Here is a 25,148-nt window from a genome sequence, read left to right as displayed (position 1 = left end):
ACCAATGCTGTATGTATAACATTTGTAGTATTTTTGTAAGATTGTTTTTTACTCTATGTAAACTAATGCTGTATGTATAACATGTGTAGTATTTTTGTAAGATTGTTTTTTTACTCTTTGTTAAACCAATGCTGTATGTATAACATTTGTAGTATTTTTGTAAGATTGTTTTTTACTCTTTGTTAACCCATGCTGTATGTATAACATTTGTAGTATTTTTGTAAGATTGTTTTTACTCTTTATTAAGCCATGCTGTATGTATAACATTTGTAGTATTTTTGTAAGATTGTTTGTTACTCTTTGTTAAACCATGCTGTATGTATAACATCTGTAGTATTTTTGTAAGATTGTTTTTTACTCTTTGTTAAGCCATGCTGTATGTATAACATCTGTAGTATTTTTGTAAGATTTTTTGTTACTCTTTGTTAAGCCATGCTGTATGTATAACATCTGTAGTATTTTTGTAAGATTGTTTTTTACTCTTTGTTAAGCCATGCTGTATGTATAACATTTGTAGTATTTTTGTAAGATTGTTTTTTACTTTTTGTTAAGCCATGCTGTATGTATAACATTTGTAGTATTTTTGTAAGATTGTTTTCACTCTTTGTTAAGCCATGCTGTATGTATAACATTTGTAGTATTTTTGTAAGATTGTTTTTACTCTTTGTTAAGCCATGCTCTATGTATAACATTTGTAGTATTTTTGTAAGATTGTTTGTTTCTATTTGTTAAGCCATACTGTATGTATAACATCTGTAGTGTTTTTGTAAGATTGTTTTTTACTCTTTGTGAAGCCATGCTGTATGTATAACATTTGTAGTATTTTTGTAAGATTGTTTTTTACTCTTTGTTAAGCCATGCTGTATGTATAACATTTGTAGTATTTTTGTAAGATTTTTTTTAACAATTTGTTAAGCCATGCTGTATGTATAACATTTGTAGTATTTTTGTAAGATTGTTTTTTACTCTTTGTTAAGCCATGCTGAATGTATAACATTTGTAATATTTTTGGAAGATTGTTTTTTACTCTTTGTTAAGCCATGCTGTATGTATAACATTTGTAGTATTTTTAGAAGATTGTTTTTTTACTCTTTGTTAACCCATGCTGTATGTATAACATTTGTAGTATTTTTGTGAGATTGATTTTTACTCTGTTAAGCCATGCTCTATGTTAGAACAATGTTTTATTGTAAGTTTGTTTTTACTTGTTGTAAAGCCATGTTTATTTATGAAGCCTATTGTATTGTAAGTTTGTTTTTACTGTATGTGATGCCATGCTGTAATGTTAGCTTAGTGTACTCGTTTAATTTATTGTATATTATAAATGTAAATAGTATGAATGAAGTATATATGTATGTAGTGCTGTATGTATGAAGTCTGTTGTATTGTGAGTTTGTTTTTACTCCTTGTAAAGTCTTTGATAAGGCATGCTGTATGTATGAAGTATGATGTATTATAAGTTGTTTTTATGCCCCCACAAAGTGGCGGCATATAGGGTTGCCCTTGTCCGTACGTACGGCTGTCTGTCTGTACGTACGTACGTCCCGAAGATTGTTCCGATCTAATTCTTGAAAACCGTTTGTCCAATCCTCACCAAACTTTAAACACATGTTTGTGACCATAATATCTTGATCAAGTTCGATAGTCATGGAAATCGCTTTAGTCATTTAGGAGTTACGGCCCTTTTTTGCCAAAAATACTTCAAAAATATATGTTTCCAATCTAATTCTTGAAAAGTATGTGTCCAATCCTCACCAAACTTTACATACATGATTGTGACCATAATATCTTGATCAAGTTCGATAGCCATGGAAATCGCTTTTGTCATTTAGGAGTTACGGCCCTTTATTTGCAAAAAAAGACTTGAAAAATACGTCCCGAAGATTGTTTCCGATCTAATTCTTGAAAACTGTTTGTCCAATCCTCACCAAACTTTTAACACATGTTTGTGACCATAATACCTTGATCAAGTTCGATAGCCATGGAAATCGCTTTAATCATTTAGGAGTTAGGGCCCTTTATTTCCCAACAATACTTAAAAAATATCTTATCCGATCTAATTTTTGAAAAGGATTTGCCCTTGTGCAGATTATCCTGAATAATCATTATGGCTTATTTTCTGTGACAAAAAATCGAAGTGGGGGCATCCGTGTCCTATGGACACATTTCTAGTTACTCTTTGTAAAGCCATGTTGTATGTTAAGTATGTATTAAGGCTCTTGTATTGTAAGTCTTTTGTATTGTAAGTTTACTCTCTTTATTCTTTGTTAAGCCATGCTGTATGTATGATTTTTTTGCATTGTAAGTTTGTTTTTTACTGTTTGTAAAGCCATGTTGTTTGTATGTAGTCTGTTGTATTGTAAGTTTGTTTAGTAAAGCCATGCTGTATGTATGAAATCTTTTGCATTGTAGTTTGTTTTTACTGTTTGTTAAGCCATGCTGTTTGTATAAGTCTGTTGTATTGTAAGTTTGTTTTTCCTTTTGTAAAGCCATGCTGTGTTTATGAAATCTGCTGTTTTGTAAATTTGTTGTTTTTTCCATTTGTTTAGCCATGTATATTTATGAATCCTATTGTATTGTTGGTCTGTTTTTACTCTTTGTTAAGCGGATGCTTGTTTGAAGTCTGTTTTATCGTAAGTTTGGCTTTACTCGTTGAAGCCATGCCATATGTATGAAGTCTGTTGAACTCTTAAGTTTGTTTTTACTCTTTGTAAAGCCAAGCTTTATGCATTTAGTATGATGTACTGTAAGTTTTTCTTTGCATCTTCTTATAGGCCATTACAACCTATACACATTATTCTTACGTTTGATTTGGCTCCATACTGATGTTTTAGATCTTCATATTTTATGGTATATGTTTTGATTTATGTTGATTATTTAAAACTCCCTCCCAGTTTTTTTTTTATTTTTACCTTAATACCATATCAAATGGATGGAGTATGTTGTCTTGTAAGTTTGCTTTTGTACTATCATTGTAGCCATGCAATATCTATGTATAGATTCTGGCATATTGTTTGTTGTTTGGGCTTTATATGGTAGCCATCCTACATGTTTAAAGTTTGGTGTTTTTTGTTTTTTTAAGTTTTAAAAACTATGAATTGTAGCCATGCTATGCATATAACGTCTGTTGTAGTGCAAGTTTGACTACAATTGTCATGTTATTGCAGCCATGCTATATGTATGAAGTATTATAATATTGTATTATTAGAATGTTATCGTTTTTATTTATTAAACCTGGTGTATTGTTTGTTTTGGCTTTTTATTAAAGCCATGCAACATGTATTCAGTCTGGGGCAATATGAGATTGTTTTGGGCTCTTTATTATAGTCTTCCTCTATGTATGAAATATGTTGTATTGATAGATTATGTTTGGCTCTTTATGGTAGCCATGTTACCTGTATGAAGTCTTAGGTATTGTTAGGATGTACATGTATTTGGTTCTTTATTGTAACCATATTAAATGAATGAAGTCTGGTGTACTGTTAGGTTGTTTTAGGTTCTTATATATAACCATGTTATATATATATATATGAAGTATGGTGTATTGATAGGTTGTGCTTGACCTTTCACTGTAGGCATGCTACATCAAATGTATGAAGTATGGTATATTGTTCGTGTATTGTATATTTATCTCTTTATTATAGCCTTGTTAGCTTGTTTTGGCTCTTTATGGTAGCCATGCTTTGTTATCTGTTGTGTTGTTAGTTATTTTGTGTTTTAATATATAATAACAATTATATATTTATATAAGTGCCTGTGTATTGTTGGTTTGATTTTTATGGCTATATGTATGAAGTCTGGAATACTGTTTGAATAGTTTTTGCTCTTTATTGTATACATGCTTTATGTATAAAATCTTGTGTATTGTCTGTTTGATTATTGTCAGTTTATGTCAGCCATGCTATATGTATGGAGGATGGTGCATTGTTAGGTTTTTATTTTTTATGATAACCAGGCTACATGTATTGATTTTGTTGTTTGTTTATTTTTGGCTCCATCTTGTAGCATGCCCTATTTTTGCAATATGTGTATTGTTGTTATCTTATTGGCTCTTCATTGTGGCCATGCTAAACATATGAAGGCTTATGTATTGTTATCTTTTTATCTTTATAGTGGCCATGCTTCATTGTAACATGGGTTAAATATGTTGTATTTTTATATTGTTTGTATTTTATGAAAGCCAGTTTCTGTGTATGGAGTTTGGTGTAGTGTTAGTTTGTTTTAGTGTCTTTTTCGTAGCCATGTAACATGTATTTAATCTGTTGTGTTGCTATTTTTGTGAAAGCTTTCCTGTGTGTGTATGATTTGTGTTGAATTGTTGTTGTTTATTCTTATTCTTATTATTATATCCATGCTGTATATATGAAGTATGCTGTGTTGTAAGTTTGTTTTGGCTCTTTATTTCAGCCATGCTATTTGAAAGAAGTCTTGAGAATTGCTTATTTGTCTTTTTTATGATAGCTTTGTTTTGGGGTTTATTAGAAGCAAAGCCATAATTATGTATTTGATATGTTAAATTGTCATGTTTTGTTTAAAACAATTATATATGAAGTTGTGTGTATTTTAGTGTTTGTTTTCTTTGAAGAAGCCATGCAAATAGTATAAAGTCTAATATATTGTTAGTTAATTGGTGTTACATTATTAAAACCATGTTTCATGCATAAGGTCTGTTGTACCTTATTGTGTGTGACACTGTATTGTTAATCTGATCATGAAATAGAAGTCTTTTTATATGTATGTGTATTGTGATTTTTTAGTTTGTTTTTTCCCCTTTTATGGCCACATGTGTCGGGTAAAATGTGTTGGTACTTTTATTATGTTTTTTTTATGGTAAGCTTCCTTGTTAAGAGCATATAGTAATATTAGTTTGTTTTTGTCTGTTATGGTACCCATGATGGGTATGAAGTGTGTTGAAATTGTAACTATTTTTAAGTGTTGTTTTAGAGTAGTGCGCCATTCTAGTTGTATGAAATCTGGTAATATAAGTCTTTAATTATAGCAATGCTATTTGTATGTAGTTTGTTGAACTTTTTGTCTTCTTTTGGCTCTGTATTGTTTTTGTTTGTTTCTTTGTTATTTTTCTAAGGTTGTCATGTTATGGAATCGTAGGCTGATTTGTGTTTGTAATCGTAAAATAGCCATGCCATATAATTTATGAAGTATTTGTTTTTGCTTTTTGCTCTTTACAGAATCCATGCTTTATACACACGTTCTGTTGTATTGTTAGAGTGTTTTAATGGTCTGCTTGTTAACTTTTTATATGTTTAAAGTAATTTGATTGTTTTAGTTAATTCTTGTTATATGTATGAAGACTGTTGTGTTGTTAGTTTGGTTTTGGTTTTTAGGTAGCCTCGATTGCTATATGTATGGTTTGGTGTATTGCAAGATTGTATGTTGCTGTTTTTTATGGTTGTCTTGCTATATGTATGGATTATTGTGTATTGTTAATTTGTTTTTCTCTTTTTGTTGTAAAATTCATATGGTTTTAAAGCCATTTGTATTGTTAGATTTTATTGTTTCTTCGTGGCAGCCCTGTTATAAATGTGAAGTCTGTTGTATTGTTAGTTTGTTTTTGGCTCCCCATGGCAACCATGCTGTAAATATGAAGGCTGGTATATTTTTAGTTTGGTTTTAGCTCTTTTATGTATGACATGTTAAATGCGTGAAGTCAGTGTTTTAAGGTTTGATTTTGGCTCTGTTTGGTAGTTCTGTTATTTGTTTGAAGCCTGTTCTTTTTGCTATTCTTATTATTTGGTTTGGAGTCATGATTTATATGACATTGTTTTGTTTGTTTTATGTTATAGGTAACAAGCTATATCTCTTTACATTTTTGCAGTTGAGTGACTTTTAAGCATTAGTTAATATTAATAGTCTCTGGCAACCATGGTCTATGTAATTTGTTAATATATTTTTAATCACTGCCATATTTTTGGGGTTTTTTGTCCTAGTTTTTGAAACATATATTGAGTGATTTTGCAACCATTCTGCTTTAACTTATATTTCTCCATTAGAAAAGAACACTTTATATATTTAGATTTTCTTTCAAGAACTAAAAGGTAATTGGATTGCATTTAACGTGTGTCTTCCATGTAGTGGGTGTGTCCCTGCAGTCCTATATATGTCTACTACACATTCTCTTCTACTAGAACATTTTCTGTCAGCTTGGCCACAAAACATATAAAAATCCCTGCTTATTATTTAAAAACAAATAAGCCCACAAGAATTCCTGACCAATTAGGCCTCGGAAAAAAACAAAAAAAAACATTTAGTTTTGGCAACCCAACCCATTAGTTTTGCCTACCCAACCCAACATACCAAATAGGCACTGACCTTTCCCTTTTTATACTTTGTTGTTTTTAGATCTACTGGCCAAAGAGCTTATGAGATGGTTATGTTTACGTAGTATATGCGTCTGTAAACAATTGCTTGTGAACACGATACAATCTTCAGTTTTGCTTGTATTTCTATGAAACTTGTACAGTGTTTAAATATATATTTGAGCTTGGTTCCTTTCAAAACAATGCCAAGAGTATTGCCCTTGATAGTTTAAAAAAATGCTATTTTAGCTAACCTAGTTTAAGTCAGGTCTGCATGAGCGAATTCTATTTGTAGCCATGTTAACATGTAAAGTCAGGTCTAGGATTAAAGGGAGACAACTTGCTTTTTGGTTCTGCAGTTGATTTTGTCAATTACTCCGCCTTGTTCTTGCTGAAAGCCATAAGGCCAATTTATTAGCTCTATTGTCTGTATTTCGCGCAAATTGTTCAAATTATGCACCCGGGGTCAGTACTGCCCACACCAAGTGTTCACAAGTTTGTACACTTAATTTGGGAAATGTTGAAAAACTGTTCGTGTTTTCGCGCATCCATCTCAGCATAATTGCCTGTGAATGTTTGTTCAAATTATGCCACTGGGGTTATAACTGGTCATCCAACGTGTTCAAAGGTTTGGACTTGCTATTTTGAATAAGGCACAATTTAGTGATCTGCTACCAGGGTTGTTCAAATTATGACCATTGGGTCAAAGCTGGCACTGCCCCCTGGGGTCACAATTTTTCTAGAAACTTATTTAAGAAAATTTTCAAAATCCTCTTGTTTCAAACCACAAAGCTCGTACCTTTGATATTTGTTGTGGAGCATCATATGATGACTGTCAAGCAAAGCATTTGAAAATATGCCCATTGAGCTAAAGCTGGCCCCACCCCTTTTGATTTTTTTAATTTTTAAAGCTACAGCAATGATCTTTAGACCATGTCTACAGTTTTGCAAATGAGAACCAATGTTGTCCTCGAATGCACTTAATAATTGACCTTTTGACCAACTTCTTATTTTTAAAACTACAGAAAATTTGACCATGAATACAGTAATATTAAGCAATTTTTTGTCAGATGACCTTTACTTGGCACATATTCAAATAGTTTATGCAGAGAGAAAAATAGAGATCTGCTAACAACACTAACTGACCTCAGATGTTGATCGTGCAACATTTTTATGTAACCAAAACACATAACGTGAACTATATGTATGTTGCCTTTTACCCATGCATACATGCTCTGGATTAAAAATTATCACAAGAGCCATGCCCTTAGAGCATAGGCCCTTATTGGCCTCCTGTTCATAAGTGTGTTTAAACACATAGTTTGAAACCATTAAAGTTACTTGAACACTCTTACCTAATGCTGATAATAACTTTTTTACATAAAGCATAATAGAAAACGAAATATTTCATTTGAAAAAAGCCTACATACAAGTACCCTGTTTTGAAAAAGATATAATCCTTACTAAAAAGTTCATTTTTAGCTCGCTTATTCGAAGAATATGGAGAGCTATACTACTCACCAAAGCGTCGGTGTCGGCGTCGGCGTCACCCCTTGGTTAAGGTTTTGCGTGCAAGCACACATAGGTTAATATCTCAGCAACTACTTGAGGTATTGCATTGAGACTTTATACAATGGTACTCAACCATTCAACATACTCAATTAACCAAGATAGATAACTCTAGTTTGCCTTTAATGCAAATAATAGGCCTTTATTATTTGACTTAGAAATTCTGGTTAAGGTTTTGCGTTCAAGCACACATAGGTTAATATCTCAGCAACTAGTTGAGGTATTGCATTGAGACTTGATACAATGGTACTCAACCATCCAACCTACTTTATTAACCAAGTTAGATAACTCTACTTTGCATTTAATGCAAATAATAGGCCTTTATTATTCGACTTAGAAATTCTGGTTAAGGTTTTGCGTGCAAGCACACATAGATTAATATCTCAGCAACTACATGAGTTATTGCATTGAGACTTGATACATTGGTACTCAACCTTCCAACCTATTCAATTAACCGAGTTAGATAACTCTACTTTGCATTTTATTCAAATAATAGGCCTTTATTATTCGACTTGGAAATTCTGGTTAAGGTTTTGCGTGCAAGCACACATAGGTTAATATCTCTGCAACTACTTGTGGTATTGCATTGAGACTTGATACAATGGTACTCAACCATCCAACCTAATTAATTAACCAAGTTAGATAATCTACTTTGCATTTAATGCAAATAATTGCCCTTTATTGTTCGACTTCGAAATTCTGGTTAAGGTTTTGTGTGCAAGCACACATTATTTCAATATCAAAGCAAGTACTTGATGTATTGCATTGAGACTCGATACAATGGTACTCAACCATCCAATCTACTTAATTAACCATGTAAGATAACTCTAGTTTTATTTTATGCAAATAATTGCCCTTTATTATTCGACATAGAAATTCTGGTTAAGGTTTTGCGTGTAAGCACACAGGTTAATTTCTAAGCAACTACTCGATGTATTGAATTGAGACTTTATAGAATGGTATTCAACCACTCAACATAATTGAATAACCAAGATATATAACTGTATTTTGCAAATAATTGCCCTTTATTATTAGACTTAAAAAATGTGGTTGAAATTTTCCATGTGACCACATTTATGTTATTATCTCAGCACATCATGAATTGCATTGAAATCTAATCTAACAGTGATCCATGCATGTTTGGCCAAAACTTTTCAATCCTTACACTGAAAAGCGGCGGAATTGTCGAGCACGCTGTCTCTGTGACAGCTCTTGTTGTATGCCTTATACCATCCAACAGAAAATAACGTTCAATGCTTAAATTAATTGTGTTGGTCATTGTGAAATAAAGAAGTAAGGAAGTGAAATAATTATCCTACCTACATCTTCACAACTAGAGTTGAGAGTAGGGAAAAGCCAAAATATCCATTAGATGATTGGAGCCTTTTTATAAAATAAATGTATGTCATAACAAAGTTTCGACAGATTTAAACTTAATCGTGTGAATTTCAGAATTCAGTTCACAATATAGTGAACTCATGTTTTTCTCACTTCACTCTGAAAAGCCTAAAATATAAAAGTCCTTTCTTTGTGCTGCTGTGGCTTTATTCAAGTAATTGCATGCATATTCCTAGATCATAATGTCACACACTTATATAACTTGCTGTGTTGATAGACCTATTTCAAAAGAAACCATTGATATACCAGTCCTTTTAGCTCACAAGTGCCCAAGGTGAGCTATTGTGATCACTGATCAGTCTTTGTCCGTGGTCTGTCCGTCCAAAATCAACAATTGCTTAAAAAATAATCTCCTTTGAAATTTCCAGGCCAAATTTATTAAAATTTTCAAAAAGCTTCCTTGGGTGTCCCTCTACAAAAATACAACAAGGGATCACGATTGATAAACAACAACAACAACAGCAACAACAAAATGACTGACTTTAAAAGCATCTCCTCTGAAACTTACACTCCAAATTCAATTATACCTTACAGAAAGTTTCCTTGGGTGACCCAAAAATACAACAAGGAATCATGATTTATCAACAACATCAAAAGCAACAACATCAAAATGGCTGATTTCCTGTTTTGCTTAAAAAAGCATATCCCCTGAAACTAACACTTCAAATTCAATAAAACTTCTACAAACAATACAACAAAGAGTCACGATTGATCACCAACAACATTTACAAAATGACCAACTTCCTGTTTGCTTTATAAAAAACATCTTTAAAACTACCAGTCCAAATTCAATGAAACTATACAGGAATCTTCCTAGGGTAACCTTTTTGGATAACCTTCTACAAAAATTTAAGGTTTCGAGATTGATTAAATACAAACAACATTCTGGCAAACTTCTTGTTTTGCTTTAAAAGAAATCTTTCTTCTTAAACTACAGGGCCATATTCACTGGAACTTTACAGGAAGCTTCATTGCATCATACTCTATAAAAATACAACAAGGCATTGAGATTGATCATAAACAACAACACAATTGCTGACTTTTTTGCTTTAAAAATTCTCTGAAACTACCGGGCCAAATTTAATAAACTATACAGGTAGCTTTATTGCATGACCCTTCACAAATATAAATTTAGGCATCATTATCAGTAAAGATTTGTTTTAATTGCAACATTTTTATACAGAGTTGTACCCATTGAAAACATGAATGGCATCTGAAATCTGTATAAACAAATTCTGAGCTTCTTTTCCTATAACTAGACATTTACCGTGTCACTGTTTACATAGCCTCGGTTTCAACATAACTAACTAGACATGTACTGTTTCACTGTTACCATAGCATGGGTTTTTACATGTCTAGGTATTGTGTCACTGTTACCCCCGGTATCATAGCCAAGGCTTTTACATGTCTAGGTACTGTGTCACTTTTATCATAGCCTGGGTTTCAAAGTATCTAGAATCTGTGTCACTGTTGTCATAGCCAGGGCTTTTACATGTCTAGGTACTGTATCACTGTTCTCATAGCCAGGGCTTTTACATAGTGAAACCTGGTTATTAGAATGACGAACGTCGTTGTTCGGGCCGGCATCCGGGCGGCGTCAAACTCACCTATGAAACTGAATAACTTTAGTAAGGGTTGACATATCTTGACCAAACTTGGTCTATAAAAAGAGTTTATGGGTACCTTTCATGAAATTGCGTTAAGGGTCCATAGGATCAAGGTCAAGGTCACTGTTACTAAAAATAAAAAAATTGTTCAAACTGAATAACTTAGGGATGACATAATTATCTTGACTAAACTTGGTCTGTGGGAGGAGTTTATGGATACCTTTCATGGGATTGCGTTTGGGGTCCCTAAGGTCAAGGTCACTGTTACTGAAAATAGAAAACGATTGAAACTGAATAACTTGAGTAAGGGATAACATATCTTGACTAAACTTTGTCTATAGGAAGAGTTTATGGAGACCATTCATGGAATTGCGATTGGGGTCCCTAGGTTCAAGGTCACTGTTATTAAAATAGAAAAATGGTTGAAACTGAATAACATCAGTTAGGGATGATATATCTTGACTAAACTTGGTCTATGGAGACCTTTCATGGGATTGCGTTTGGGGTCCCTATGGTCAAGGTCAAGGTCACTGTTACTAAAAAAAGAATAAAAATAGAAAAACGGTTGAAACCGAATAACTTTAGTTAGGGATGACATATCTTGATCAAACTTGGTCTATAGGAAGAATTTATGGAGACCTTTCATTGGATTGCGTTTGGGTTCCCTAGGTTCAAGGTCAAGGTCACTGTTACTAAAAATAGGAAAACATTTGAAACTGAATAATTTTAGTAAGGGTTGATATATCTTGATCAAACTTGGTCTATAGAAAGAGTTTTTGGATACCTTTCATGGGATTGCCATTTGGTTCCTTAGAGTCAAGGTCAAGATCACTGTTACTAAAAATAGAAAAACAGTTGAAACTGAATAACTTTAGTAAGGGTTAACATATCTTGACCAAAACCAGGTATAAAGGACGAGTTTATGGATACCTTTCATGGGATTGCGTTTGGGGTCCCTTGATTCAAGGTCAAGGTCACTGTTATAAAAATAGAAAAAATGGTTGAAACTGAATTACATAAGTTAGGGTTGACATATCCTGACCCAACTTGGTATAAAGGAAGCGTTTATGGATACCTTTCAATCGATTGCATTTTGGGCCCCTAGGGTCAAGGTCACTGTTATTAAAAATAGGAAAACAGACACAAGCTGAAGTTCTTCTGTCAATCATTAAAACCCTGGTTTCGTCGCATTGCGGCATTTCTTGTTCATTCTTACATTTGGAAAAAATGGGCGTTTGGTTGGTTTAACAAAAAATATTAAAAGGTACAATTTCTTCACTTATATGTTGTTGTTTTTTCTTCTATATATTAAGAAAAACACTGTGTCTTCTTCTGTTTCAAACTAAAAGTAATTAATTAAATATTGTTGATAAAATGTATATTCGAAGTGAACACTTAATTTGCCTCTGATGATTCAATAATACATCTGTTTTATACTTTCATAAGCATATTCCTCAGGATCCCCTACATCTCTACATAGAGGGACACGCAAACAGCCACATCATATTCCTGAGGACCTTTACTTCTCAACCTAAAGGGTCACACAAACAGCCACATCATATTCCTGAGGACCTTTACATCTCTACAAGGAGGGACACACAAACAGCCACATCATATTCCTGAGGAACTTTACATCTCTACAAGGAGGGACACACAAACAGCCACATCATATTCCTGAGGACCTTTACATCTCTACAAGGAGGGACACACAAACAGCCACATCTTATTCCTGAGGACCTTTACATCTCTACAAGGAGGGACACACAAACAGCCACATCATATTCCTGAGGACCTTTACATCTCTACAAGGAGGGACACACAAACAGCCACATCATATTCCTGAAGACCTTTACATCTCAAAATAGAGGGACACAGAAACAATCTCGTCATATTCCTGAGAACCTTTACAACTCAAAATAGAGGGACACACAAACAGACACATCATATTCCTGAGGACCTTTACATCTCAAAATAGAGGGACACAGAAACAGCCACATCATATTCCTGAGGATCTTTACATCTCTACAAGGAGGGACACACAAACAGCCACATCGTATTCCTGAGGACCTTTACATCTCTACAAGGAGGGACACACAAACGGCCACATCATATTCCTGAGGATCTTTACATCTCAAAATAGAGGGACACACAAACAGCCACATCATATTCCTGAAAACCTTTACATCTCAACATAGAGGGGCACACAAACAGCCACATCATATTCCTGAAAACTTTTACATCTCAACATAGAGGGGCACACAAACAGCCACATCATATTCCTGAAACCTTTACTTCTCAACATAGAGGAACACATAAACAGCCACATCATATTCCTGGGGACCTTTACAAGTCAAAATAGAGGGACACACAAACAGCCACTTCGTATTCCTGAAGATCTTTACCTCTCAACGTAGAGGGACACACAAACAGCCACATCAAATTCCTGAGGACCTTTACATCTCAACATAGAGGGACACACAAACAGCCACATCATGTTCCTGGAGACCTTTACATCTCAATATTTAGTGACACACAAACAGCCATATCATATTCCTGAGGACCTTTCAGCAAATTGAGTTATTGTCCTGTGTTACATTTCTTGATCAGAACCATTTTTGAAAACTACAGGATGTATTTCAACTACTGTCTACACACCACAGTTAAGCACAATGAGAATAAGTAGAGTGTACAAGAAACTGTTAAAGCTACTAACAGATCGTTTGCCCTTTGTACATTTTTCATAACCAACTGGCTCCGATTTCTCGAAACTACTTAAGATTTACAGGCTTAAGAAGCTTATTTCAAAATGCCAAAATATATGCTTAACAAGATTTTGATAAATCATAAAAACCTCTTCTGATAATCATGATGATAATTCCTTTCTCAAGTATAAAATATCTTAAAGAAGTAAACATTACGCAATTTATTGTAATCCAAAAATAGTGAGCTTAGCTTAATCCTGTTTAAAGGGACTTCAGAAGATTCGAGAATTCGGGGCCAGAGCATTTCTTTAACATTTCTAGATCAAATTCAGTGGAGCTTCATTCAATGATAGAATTGAATGAGAGAAGTATATTATATAAGAACTATTAGTCAAGTTAAGCTTTTCGCAGTTATTGCCATGTATGACATTTTTCCTTGTCCATAACTTAAAAATACTTGTTAGAACTTAATTAAACTACATTCAATTGTAAAGCACAGTGATGGTTAGAACTTAATTAAACTACATACAATTGTAAAGCACAGTGATAGGAAGTAAAGTATACATAGCACTATTATACCTTATAAAGATGGCATTATTCCCCTGTCCGGAACATAACTACTTGATGAAACTTTATGAAACATTTTTTAAAGCACAAAGAGCGGAAATGCACTGTATGAAAAGCATAACTCTATTTCAGCTCAGTGCAGAGCTACTGCCCTTTGTCACTTTTTTTGTTCGGAAAACTTAAATACTACTCGATGGAATTTAATTAACAACTCTGTTTTAGGGAATATTAGAATAATAATGAATGCTTCACTTCTTTCCCTAGCGCCGGTTGGTGTCTCAGTTTGTTGAAGGATTTGCATAATAGCAACAATACATTCAAGATCTAAGCAAGTATATCATGTATTGATTGAAAAAAATTATATGTGTTCCCAACATAACTTAATAATTATTAATGATTCTGTTTGATTATACGTATAGGAAAACAAAGCAAATTATGGACATTTTTCTGTTGACATGGACATTCTGATTAAGGTTTTGCATGTAAGCACACATATCAGCCATTAGTTGATGCATTGATTGTATTTCGACTTTATACCATGATACTCAACCGTTCATCCCAATCAAATAACCAAGTTTATTTGTGACATTTGTACTCAACTATCCAACCTCTGATTAGGCCAATTTTATAGTTCTATTGGGTTGATTATGGCTTGTACGTCAAAACAAATTGTTTAAGTTGTGCATGTAAGAAAACATAGCATACTTGATAAATTGCATTGAAACTTAATACAAAGGTACCCTACTGTCTTTTAAGTAGTGTTTGTTCCTTTTTTATTCAATTTCCTCCGTCTGGTTTAGGTTTTGCATGTTATCACATTTAATTCAATAGCTCAGCAATTACATCATGTACTACACTTTATAAAAAAGACGCCCTAACAGTCATAATTTTGCTTACGGTTTTGCTTGTTAGCATATGAAATTCAATCTAACATCTAATCCATGTATTGTTTTGAAACCTTATACAGTTTGCTCACTCTGGATTGCATATAATGCAAATCTGGCAAAGTTCTTTGAGCTTAAGTTTTTGCGATAGAGGGATTGTTCGTCGTCAACATTTTATCGTAACAACAACTTTACCACTACGACAAGATCAATTAAACTACGCAGGAATGTTCCTTGGGTGGTTCTTATCCAGATTTCGATAAAAGTGGTCCAATTAAGGAATTAAGGAGTCCGAATGACTCCACGTGTAATTTGACCAGCCCAATTGCGTTCATATCCCCGATAATGACATCAACCCCGCAATTAATTCCTAATATTTACACTAATAGTTCATTATTTTATTCAAGAAACGTTAAAAATGTACTTCATTTCATTTCGGATTATCTTTCAGTAATCCTTTCTTACCCATTCTGTAAATAGGACGACCCGACTGATACCGGAAACATTTTTTTAAATGACGTCACAATAACGGGAAAAGATCAACCACTTTAATCACTTTTAAACGTAAAATTGAAACACTTTTGGCAACAAAACGTTTAAAATATAATAACTTAACATTTTCTAAAATGTTGATTCATATTTTACGGGGCCTGCTGACACGATACAAACAATAACAAGATCAATAGTTTCCATGTATATTGTTATGCGATGAATTGCGATCCGAACATATCCGAAGATGTTGCGTTCATCGATTGATGAACGCAATTGCCGAAAGGCAGTTCATTTAAGGAATGGAAGTTGAGGTGTAAATATTATTTACTAAACGGCCAATTACTGCAGCCATTTTGGTTTTCATTAACTGATTCGTTAACTTAACGACTGATTTAACGGTTTCGTTATCGTTAAAATTTCCAACAACCGAAATTTAGCGAAATAAATAAAACGAAGGTATTTAAGGAATTTTTAGCAATTTTAGTCATTTTAACGCTAAATTTTATCGTTATGTATTTAACGAATGTTCCAACAACCGGGCCAATATGTTGTTCTGAACGGTTGTCAATAACGGTCACCTTAGGTCAAAATCTTATCAAACAGGTTTTTTCATATGTAATTTAAATACAATCCATTTATTGTTTAACAATCATTGAATATCTCAAATTCAAACTTGATTAATTCAAGTTCTGAACAGTAACAATGTGCTCTTTTGTACAAGTTATATAATCCAACTTAAATAATGTAGGAGTTATGGCCCCTTGTAGCTTTTTAAACAAGTATACATAGTTTGTCAGAATGTGTTTGGGCATTATAGCTAAGACTAGTTTTATAGCCCAAAGATAGTGTTTACCCAACATTGTCAGCCAATCAGGGGGCTAGATTTTTAAAATGTTTCGTATTTATTAAGAATCGTTACTTAAGACTGAAGACGGCTCTGCAGGATAAAGTAAACTGCTAATACTGTGCATATAGCCACGCAAAGCAGGTAAGTCTGCCCAGGTTTAAAATCGCGGGGAAACTATGACTCCTACTTAACCAGAGTACCGATATATTTTGGATATTATAAAGCTTAGATATTTATCAGAACTGGATGAACTGATTAATTTTGACTCCGACTATGTTAATACCACATTTATTGTCAATAATTACACATATTTCCTAAAAATTCTAGTCAATAGGTGAAACTATTTAGTGGTTATTTGAGGAAGGTAACTACTTTGCAATCAGCATACTGTAGTGATAGCCGTTACTTCCCTTTGCTGTGTCCTAAAATACATTATAAGTGGGCATGGAAATAGTTCAAGAATTTTGCTGTGAACATTAACTGAGAGTAACGGTACTATGATTGACTTTCTGTGGCATTACAGTTTTTAGGTTACATAGCATTATGGGAAAGACGTCGACCTATTCAAAACAATAGGTTCAAGTTCTAAACTTCAACCCTGTTTGATTGTGCAAAAATGTGGGAAACTGGCTTTCTTTAATGGTTTGCTCAGTTTAATGTGCTGTGAGGAAATATTCGGTATGGGGTAAACATTGAACTAATGTAACATTTTAAGTGTTTCTAAAAACGCGTCATCACGGCACTATTTATATGTATGGACCGGCCTTGGAGAAACTATTGGGACAGTCACTGTTTCAATTTTCTTTTGAAATACAGTCGAACCCCGATTGCTCGAACTCGCTTGACTCGAATTCCTCGTTTCATCAAAGTGGGTGTAAAGGACCGATATCTTCATACTGATGAAATAGCGAAAAAAAGAAAATTGTCGAAAATTGACATAATCTTGGTATCGATGTTTACAATACATTGAAACTTACTTACTGAACTACCACATGGTTTATAATTTATTTTATTTTTTTCGCAGTTTTTTTCATATTTTTTTCCATTTAAATGATTACTATGTATGTCTACCTAGTAGAATTCATATCGTATGCGTGATTTGTTAGTCGATGTTATCACGTGAGATTACCAAGTTAGGTATATGGCTTAAATATTCCAACAGTTTATGGTAAGCCTTCGTAGCACAGTGGATACAGCTCTTTGCTTCAATTTCGGCGACACCGGTTTGAACCCGGTCCCCGACTTGATTTTTATCAGTTTGGTGTTTTTTACAATTATGATATCAAAGAGTAAAACATTTAATCTAATAATTCTCCTGAGATTCCCTACAAAAACTTTTTTGTGCCAATCTGATGTACATGTGCTTTAAGCGTTCTAGTTTGGTTCGAATCACAGACCGCGATGTTTGCAAACGGGGCTCGACTGAACTCAATTGCGAGTCAGCACCACATTCTAATGTTGTTTGTTTAGCTAGCTTATCCTTTCCTTATGTTACGTGTTTTGAGTGCTACTTGAACAATAATTTTTCTAATGTTCAAGGCTGCTGAATTATGTTGCTATTTGAATGTGTTATTATAAATTACATATTAATATGTAATAGAAAATGGATTAAAGATTTGTTTATTCTTCAAAAAAAGTATTTTTATTATTAAGAGTCCGAGTCTAGACTTAAACGACCAATTGTTATCAAGGAAATGCTTGGGAAATATGTGCAAAGCTTCCATTTTTAGCTCACCTGTCACATAGTGACAAGGTGAGCTTTTGTGATCACAATTTGTCCGGCGTCCGTCCGTCGTCCGTCCGTCCGTCCGTCCGTAAACTTTTACTTTAAACGACATCTCCTCATAAACCGCTTAGCCAATTTCATCCAAACTTCACAGGAATGTTCCTTGGGTGGTCCACTTTGAAAATTGTTCAAAGAATTGAATTCCATGCAGAACTCTGGTTGCCATGGCAATGGAAAGGAAAAACTTTAAAAATCTTCTTCTCCCAAACCACAAGGCTTAGGCCGTTGATATATGGTAGGTAGGATCACCAAATGGTCCTCTACCAAGATTGTTCAAATTATGGCCCTTGGGTCAAAATTGGCCCTGCCCGGGGGGTTATGGGTTTTCTCTATATGTTTATAGTGAAAACTTCAAAAATCTTCTCCTCTGAACTTACTTGGCCTAGAGCTTAGATATTTGGCATGATTCATCGTCTAGTGGACCTTTACAAAGATTGTTCAAATTATGGTCTTGGGGTCAAAATTGGCTCCGCCCCGGGGGGTCATGGGTTTTCTCTATATGTTTGTAGTGAAAACTTCAAAAATCTTCTCCTATCAAATTAATTGGACTAGAGCTTAGATATTTGGCATGATTCATCGTCTAGTGAACCTCTACAAAGATTGTTCAAATTATGGCCTTGGGGTCAAAATTGGCCCCGCCCCGGGGGGTCATGGGTATACTTGATATGTTTATAGTTGAAACTTCAAAAATCTTCTCCTCTTAACTTACTTGGACTAGAGCTTAGATATTTGGCATGATTCATCGTCTAGTGGACCTCTACAAAGATTGTTCAAATTATGGCCTTGGGGTCAAAATTGGCCCCGCCCCGGGGGGTTAGGGTATTCTCTATATGTTTATAGTGAAAACTTCAAAAATCTTCTCCTTTGAACTTACTTGGACTAGAGCTTAAATATTTGGCATGTTTTATCGTCAAGTGGACCTCTACAAAGATTGTTCAAATTATGGCCTTGGGGTCAAAATTGGCCCCGCCCCGGGGGGTCATGGGTATACTTGATATGTTTATAGTTAAAACTTCAAAAATCTTCTCCTCTTAACTTACTTGGACTAGAGCTTAGATATTTGGCATGATTCATCGTCTAGTGGACCTCTACAAAGATTGTTCAAATTATGGCCCTGTGGTCAAAATTGGCCCCGCCCCTGGGTGGTCATGGGTTTTCTCTATATGTTTATATTAAAAAAAATCAAAAATCTCCTCTGAACTTACATTGCTTAGAGCTTAGATATTTGGCTTGATTCATCGTCTAGTGGACCTCTACAAAGATTGTTCAAATTATGGCCTTGGGGTCAAAATTGGCCCCGCCCAGGGGGGGTAGGGACTTCTCTATATGTTTATAGTTAAAACTTCAAAAAAATCTTCTCCTCTGAACTTACTTGGACTAGAGCTTAGATATTTGGCATGATTCATCGTCTAGTGGACCTCTACAAAGATTGTTCAAATTATGGCCTTGGGGTCAAAATTGGCCCCACCCCCTTCGGGGGTCATGGGTTTTCTCTATATGTGTATAGTGAAAACTTCAAAAATCATCTCCTCTGAACTTACGTGGCTTAGAGCTTAGATATTTGGCATGATTCATCGTCTAGTGGACCTCTACAAAGATTGTTCAAATTATGGCCCTGTGGTCAAAATTGGCCCCGCCCCTGGGTGGTCATGGGTTTTCTCTATATGTTTATATTAAAAAAAAAATCTCCTCTGAACTTACATTGCTTAGAGCTTAGATATTTGGCTTGATTCATCGTCTAGTGGACCTCTACAAAGATTGTTCAAATTATGGCCTTGGGGTCAAAATTGGCCCCGCCCAGGGGGGGTAGGGACTTCTCTATATGTGTTATAGTGAACAATCTTCTCCTCTGAACTCATAAAGACAAGTAACGTCTTAATTTAAACTGGATAACATATTTAGTACACATACCAATTTTCAATATGGGCCACATACAACAATTAATAACAAATATACATATATAGATACACACGTAAAATCAAGTAGTGACAAGAGCTTAGATATTTGGCATGATATATCATCTAGTTGACTTGTACCAATATTGTTCAATCTTTGGCCCTGGGGTAAAAACATGGCCCCACCCGGGCGGTCATGGGTTTCCTTATATATGTATATGATGAAAACTTATAAAATCTTCTTCTCCGAAACCAAAAGGCAAAGGCCTTAGATATTTGGTATGAAGCATTGTTTATCGGACCACTATTAAGATTGTTCAAACTTTAGCCCTGGGGTCAAAATTGGCCACGCCCCGTGTTCATAGGCTTAGGTTTTCAATATTTTTATATAGTCTTATATAATAAAACTTTAAAAATCCTCTTCTCCAAAATACAAGACCTAGAGCTTTCATATTTGGTATATAGTGTTACCTAGTGGACCTACACCAAAGGTATTCAAATTATTGTCCCGGGGTCAAATTGGCCTTGCTCAGGGGTCATTTGTTTTTACATTGTCTTGTCACTTAAACATCTTTTCCTCTGAAAGCAAAGGTCAGAATGACTCCATACTTGATATGTAGCATCCTTACATGGTCCTCTCTCAACTTTGTTCAAATGGTTTTGTTTGGCCCCTTTTAGGGGTCACCAGAGCAAAAAATAGAAAAACCTTTAAACAACTTGATCTTATTAACTGCTTGATGGATCTTCAAGTCTGAAGCATCCTAGCATGGGCCTCTGTCAGGTCTTTTCAAATAATTTTGTTTGGCCCCTTTTAAGGGCCACCAGAGCTAAAATTAGTAAAAAAAACTTAACATTTTCTTCGCATGAACCCCTTGATAGATCTTCAGCAAATTTGGTTTGAAGTGTCCTTGCATGGACCTCTCTTAAATTTGTTCACATAATTTTGTTTGGCCCCTTTTAGCTAAAAATAGAGTAAAAAACGATTATTCTTGTGAACCTCTTGATGGATATTTACCAAATTTGGTCTGAAGCACCCCTGCATAGACTTCTCTCAAATGTATTAAAATAATTTTGTGTGGTCTCTTTTATTTTCATATTTGCATATTGATGGAACCGTACAGAGATATTGAATGGCGTACTAATTAGTGCAACATCCATTTAACTTAATGAAAAGTGACCAGCCAATATTCTTTGAGAACAAATATTAAGCTATATTGATTACAAAGGTTAAACTCTTTTACTCACGTGAGCGATTTAGGGCCATCATGGCCCTCTTGTTTGTATTTGAAACTGGATGTATGAATACTGAAAGTTTGAAGTCTCTCGAATGTACTTTTCTAGGGAGTATTATACTTCCAAACTTCCCTCAACGGAAGTCCTGATGTGCACAGACGAATCTGGGTGTATGGAATGAATCTGCAGATTTAAAGACGTTGACTTATATTTTACAGAGTTCTTCTGAAAGGTAATACCCGTATCACCAATGAGTTTGAAGGTTATGCACCAGGTTGACCTGGAACTGTCACAGCCCATATGTAGTCATTTCTTTATAAGGTTATCATTTCTATGCCTTCCATATCAGTCGCGCAAAGCGCACGAACACGAACGCATTTGGACGTCCATGCACTGTATTCCTTAGTTTTTGATAAATTTTACCGAATTTTAATCGGTGTAGTTCAATATGCAATTATTAACTGTGAAATATCATGTCATATCGACCAAGAAATCCTTGGCCGGGACGAAAGCTGTGTCATGAAACCGCATGCTATTCTTCGTAACAACTCGACCAATTCCGGCAAGCTTCTGTTGGATACTAGCCGAGCTGTTGCGACTGCGCATGATATATAATGACGACATATCCTGTTTCCGATCTTAACACAGACAGGTCATATAGCGTTTTTTTAATGAAGTGATATTTGAAGCGTTATTATTATCAGGTCATATAAAAAGACAATATTGCGATTGTGATTAAAAACAATAATTTATATCCAAAAAGGGTTATAAGTACTGCGGTCGTAATGCACCAGTCAATCGTTACCATGCCCCCAACAGGTCCGAGAGGATATCCGGGGAAATCGGACGTGTTTTTACCTTCCAGTTGGCCCCGTCGATCCGGGAGGACCGAAAATCAAAGTCCCCGATATTCCCCGGGCTAGTAACAATTGACTTGCGCATACTCGTTATCTGGGTAGTATCTGATTCTTATTGCTTTTTGCAGAATTCGACTAACAGCTTGTGAAGTCACGTGTCCTTTGTTATGTAAAAACATAATGAAGCCATTCTATAAGAGGATGATTTCAAACCCACTCCATCTGGTCTGATATTGCGTTGTCACTGTACACACTCGCTGTGTCTGATATTGCGTTGTCACTGTACACACTCCCTGTGTCAGATATTGCGTTGTCACTGTACGCACTCCCTGTGTCAGATATTGCGTTGTCACTGTACGCACTCTCTGTGTCAGATATTGCGTTGTCACTGTACGCACTCCCTGTGTCAGATATTGCGTTGTCACTGTACGCATTCCCTGTGTCAGATATTGCGTTGTCACCATACGTACTCCCTGTGTAAGATATTGCGTTGTCACTATATTGCGTTGTCACTATACACACTCCCTGTGTCGGATATTGCGTTGTCACTATACACACTCCCTGTGTCAGATATTGCGTTGTCACTATACACACTCCCTGTGTCGGATATTGCGTTTTCACTATACACACTCCCTGTGTTGGATATTGCGTTGTCACTATACACACTCCCTGTGTCGGATATTGCGTTGTCACTTTACACATTCTGTGTCGGATATTGCGTTGTCACTATACACACTCCCTGTGTCGGATTCTGCGTTGTCACTATACACACTCCCTGTGTTGGATATTGCGTTGTCACTATACACACTCCCTGTGTCGGATATTGCGTTGTCACTATACACATTCTGTGTTGGATATTGCGTTGTCACTATACACACTCCCTGTGTCGGATTCTCCGTTGTCACTATACACATTCTGTGTTGGATATTGCGTTGTCACTATACACACTCCCTGTGTCGGATTCTGCGTTGTCACTATACACACTCCCTGTGTCGGATATTGCGTTGTCACTATACACACTCCCTGTGTCGGATATTGCGTTGTCACTATACACACTCCCTGTGTCGGATATTGCGTTGTCACTATACACACTCTCTGTGTAAGATATTGCGATGTCACTATACACACTCCCTGTCTCGGATATTGCGTTGTCACTATGCACACTCTTTGTGTAAGATATTGCGATGTCACTATACACACTCACTGTGTCAGATATTGCGTTGTCACTATACACACTCCCTGTGTCGGATACTGCTTTGTCACTATACACACTCCCTGTGCCGGATATTGCGTTGTCACTATACACACTCCCTGTGTAAGATATTGCGTTGTCACTATACACACTCCCTGTGTCGGATATTGCGTTGTCACTATACACATTCTGTGTCGGATATTGCATTGCGTTGTCACTATACACACTCCCTGTGTCGGATATTGCATGTCACTATACACACTCCCTTTGTCGGATATTGCGTTGTCACTATACACACTCCCTGTGTCGGATATTGCGTTGTCACTATACACACTCCCTGTGTAAGATATTGCGATGTCACTATACACTCTCCCTGGTCGGATATTGCGTTGTCACTATACACACTCCCTGTGTAAGATATTTTTATCACTATTCACACTCCCTGTGTCAGATATTGCGTTGTCACTATACACACTCCCGTGTATATATTGCGTTGTCACTATTCACACTCCCTGTGTCGGATATTGCGTTGTTACTATACACACTCCCTATGTCGATACTGCGTTGTCCTATACACACTCCCTGTGTCGGATATTGCGTTGTCACTATGCACACTCCCTTTGTCGGATATTGCGTTGTCACTATACACACTCCGTGTTGGATATTGCGTTGTCACTATACACTCCTTGTCGGATATTGCGTTGTCACTATACACACTCCCTGTGTCGGATATTGCGTTGTCACTATACACACTCCCTGTGTATATTGTGTTGTCACTATACACATTCTGTGTTGGATATTGCGTTGTCACTATACACACTCCTTGTGTCGGATATTGCGTTGTCACTGTACGCACTCCCTGTGTCAGATATTGCGTTGTCACTGTACGCATCCCTGTGTCGATATTGCGTTGTCACTATACACTCCCTGTGTAAGATATTGCGTTGTCACTATATTGCGATGTCACTATACACACTCCCTGTGTCAGATATTGCTTTGTCACTATACACACTCCCTGTGTCGGATATTGCGTTGTCACTATACACACTCCCTGTGTCAGATATTGCGCTGTCACTATACCACTCCCTGTGTCGGATATTGCGTTGTCACTATACACACTCTCTGTGTCGGATATTGCGTTGTCACTATACACATTCCCTGTGTCAGATATTGCGTTGTCACTATACGTACTCCCTGTGTAAGATATTGCGTTGTCACTATATTGCGATGTCACTAAACACATTCCCTGTGTCAGATATTGCGTTGTCACTATACACACTCCCTGTGTCGGATATTGCGTTGTCACTATACACACTCCCTGTGTCAGATATTGCGTTGTCACTATACACACTCCCTGTGTCGGATATTGCGTTGTCACTATACACACTCCCTGTGTCGGATATTGCGTTGTCAGTAAAAGCACTCCCTGTGTCGGATATTGCGTTGTGACTATACACACTCCCTGTGTCGGATATTGCGTTGTCACTATACACACTCCCTGTGTCGGATATTGCGTTGTCACTATACACACTCCCTGTGTCGGATATTGCGTTGTCACTATACACACTCCCTGTGTCAGATATTGCGTTGTCACTATACACACTCCCTGTGTCGGATATTGCGTTGTCTATACACACTCCCTGTGTCGGATATTGCGTTGTCACTATGCGCAATCCCTGTGTCGGATATTGCGTTGTCACTTACAAACTCCCTGTGTCGGATATTGCGTTGTCACTATACATTGCGTTGTCACTATACACACTCCCTGTGTCGGATATTGCGTTGTCACTATACACATTCTG

At 35.7% G+C, this 25,148-nt stretch overlaps 1 long non-coding RNA gene across 4 annotated transcripts in view; it reads left to right on the top strand.

The window, feature by feature from the left end:
• LOC128241558 (uncharacterized) overlaps positions 1–14,909 on the top strand; it is a 39,279-nt gene extending 24,370 nt beyond the window's left edge. For 3 of the 4 annotated variants that reach the window (XR_008262395.1, XR_008262394.1, XR_008262396.1), the window contains one exon: positions 12,338–14,909. This is a non-coding gene — a long non-coding RNA (uncharacterized LOC128241558). The remainder of the gene's footprint in view (positions 1–12,337) is intronic. The other variant, XR_008262397.1, reaches the window with a different exon arrangement.
• Positions 14,910–25,148: the final 10,239 nt, after the last annotated feature.

The sequence above is a fragment of the Mya arenaria genome, chromosome 7 (genome assembly GCF_026914265.1).
Source record: "Mya arenaria isolate MELC-2E11 chromosome 7, ASM2691426v1".
Lineage (NCBI taxonomy): Eukaryota > Metazoa > Mollusca > Bivalvia > Myida > Myidae > Mya > Mya arenaria.
The sequence above is the reverse complement of the archived record's forward strand: the minus strand, read 5'-3'. Positions and strand labels throughout refer to the sequence as shown.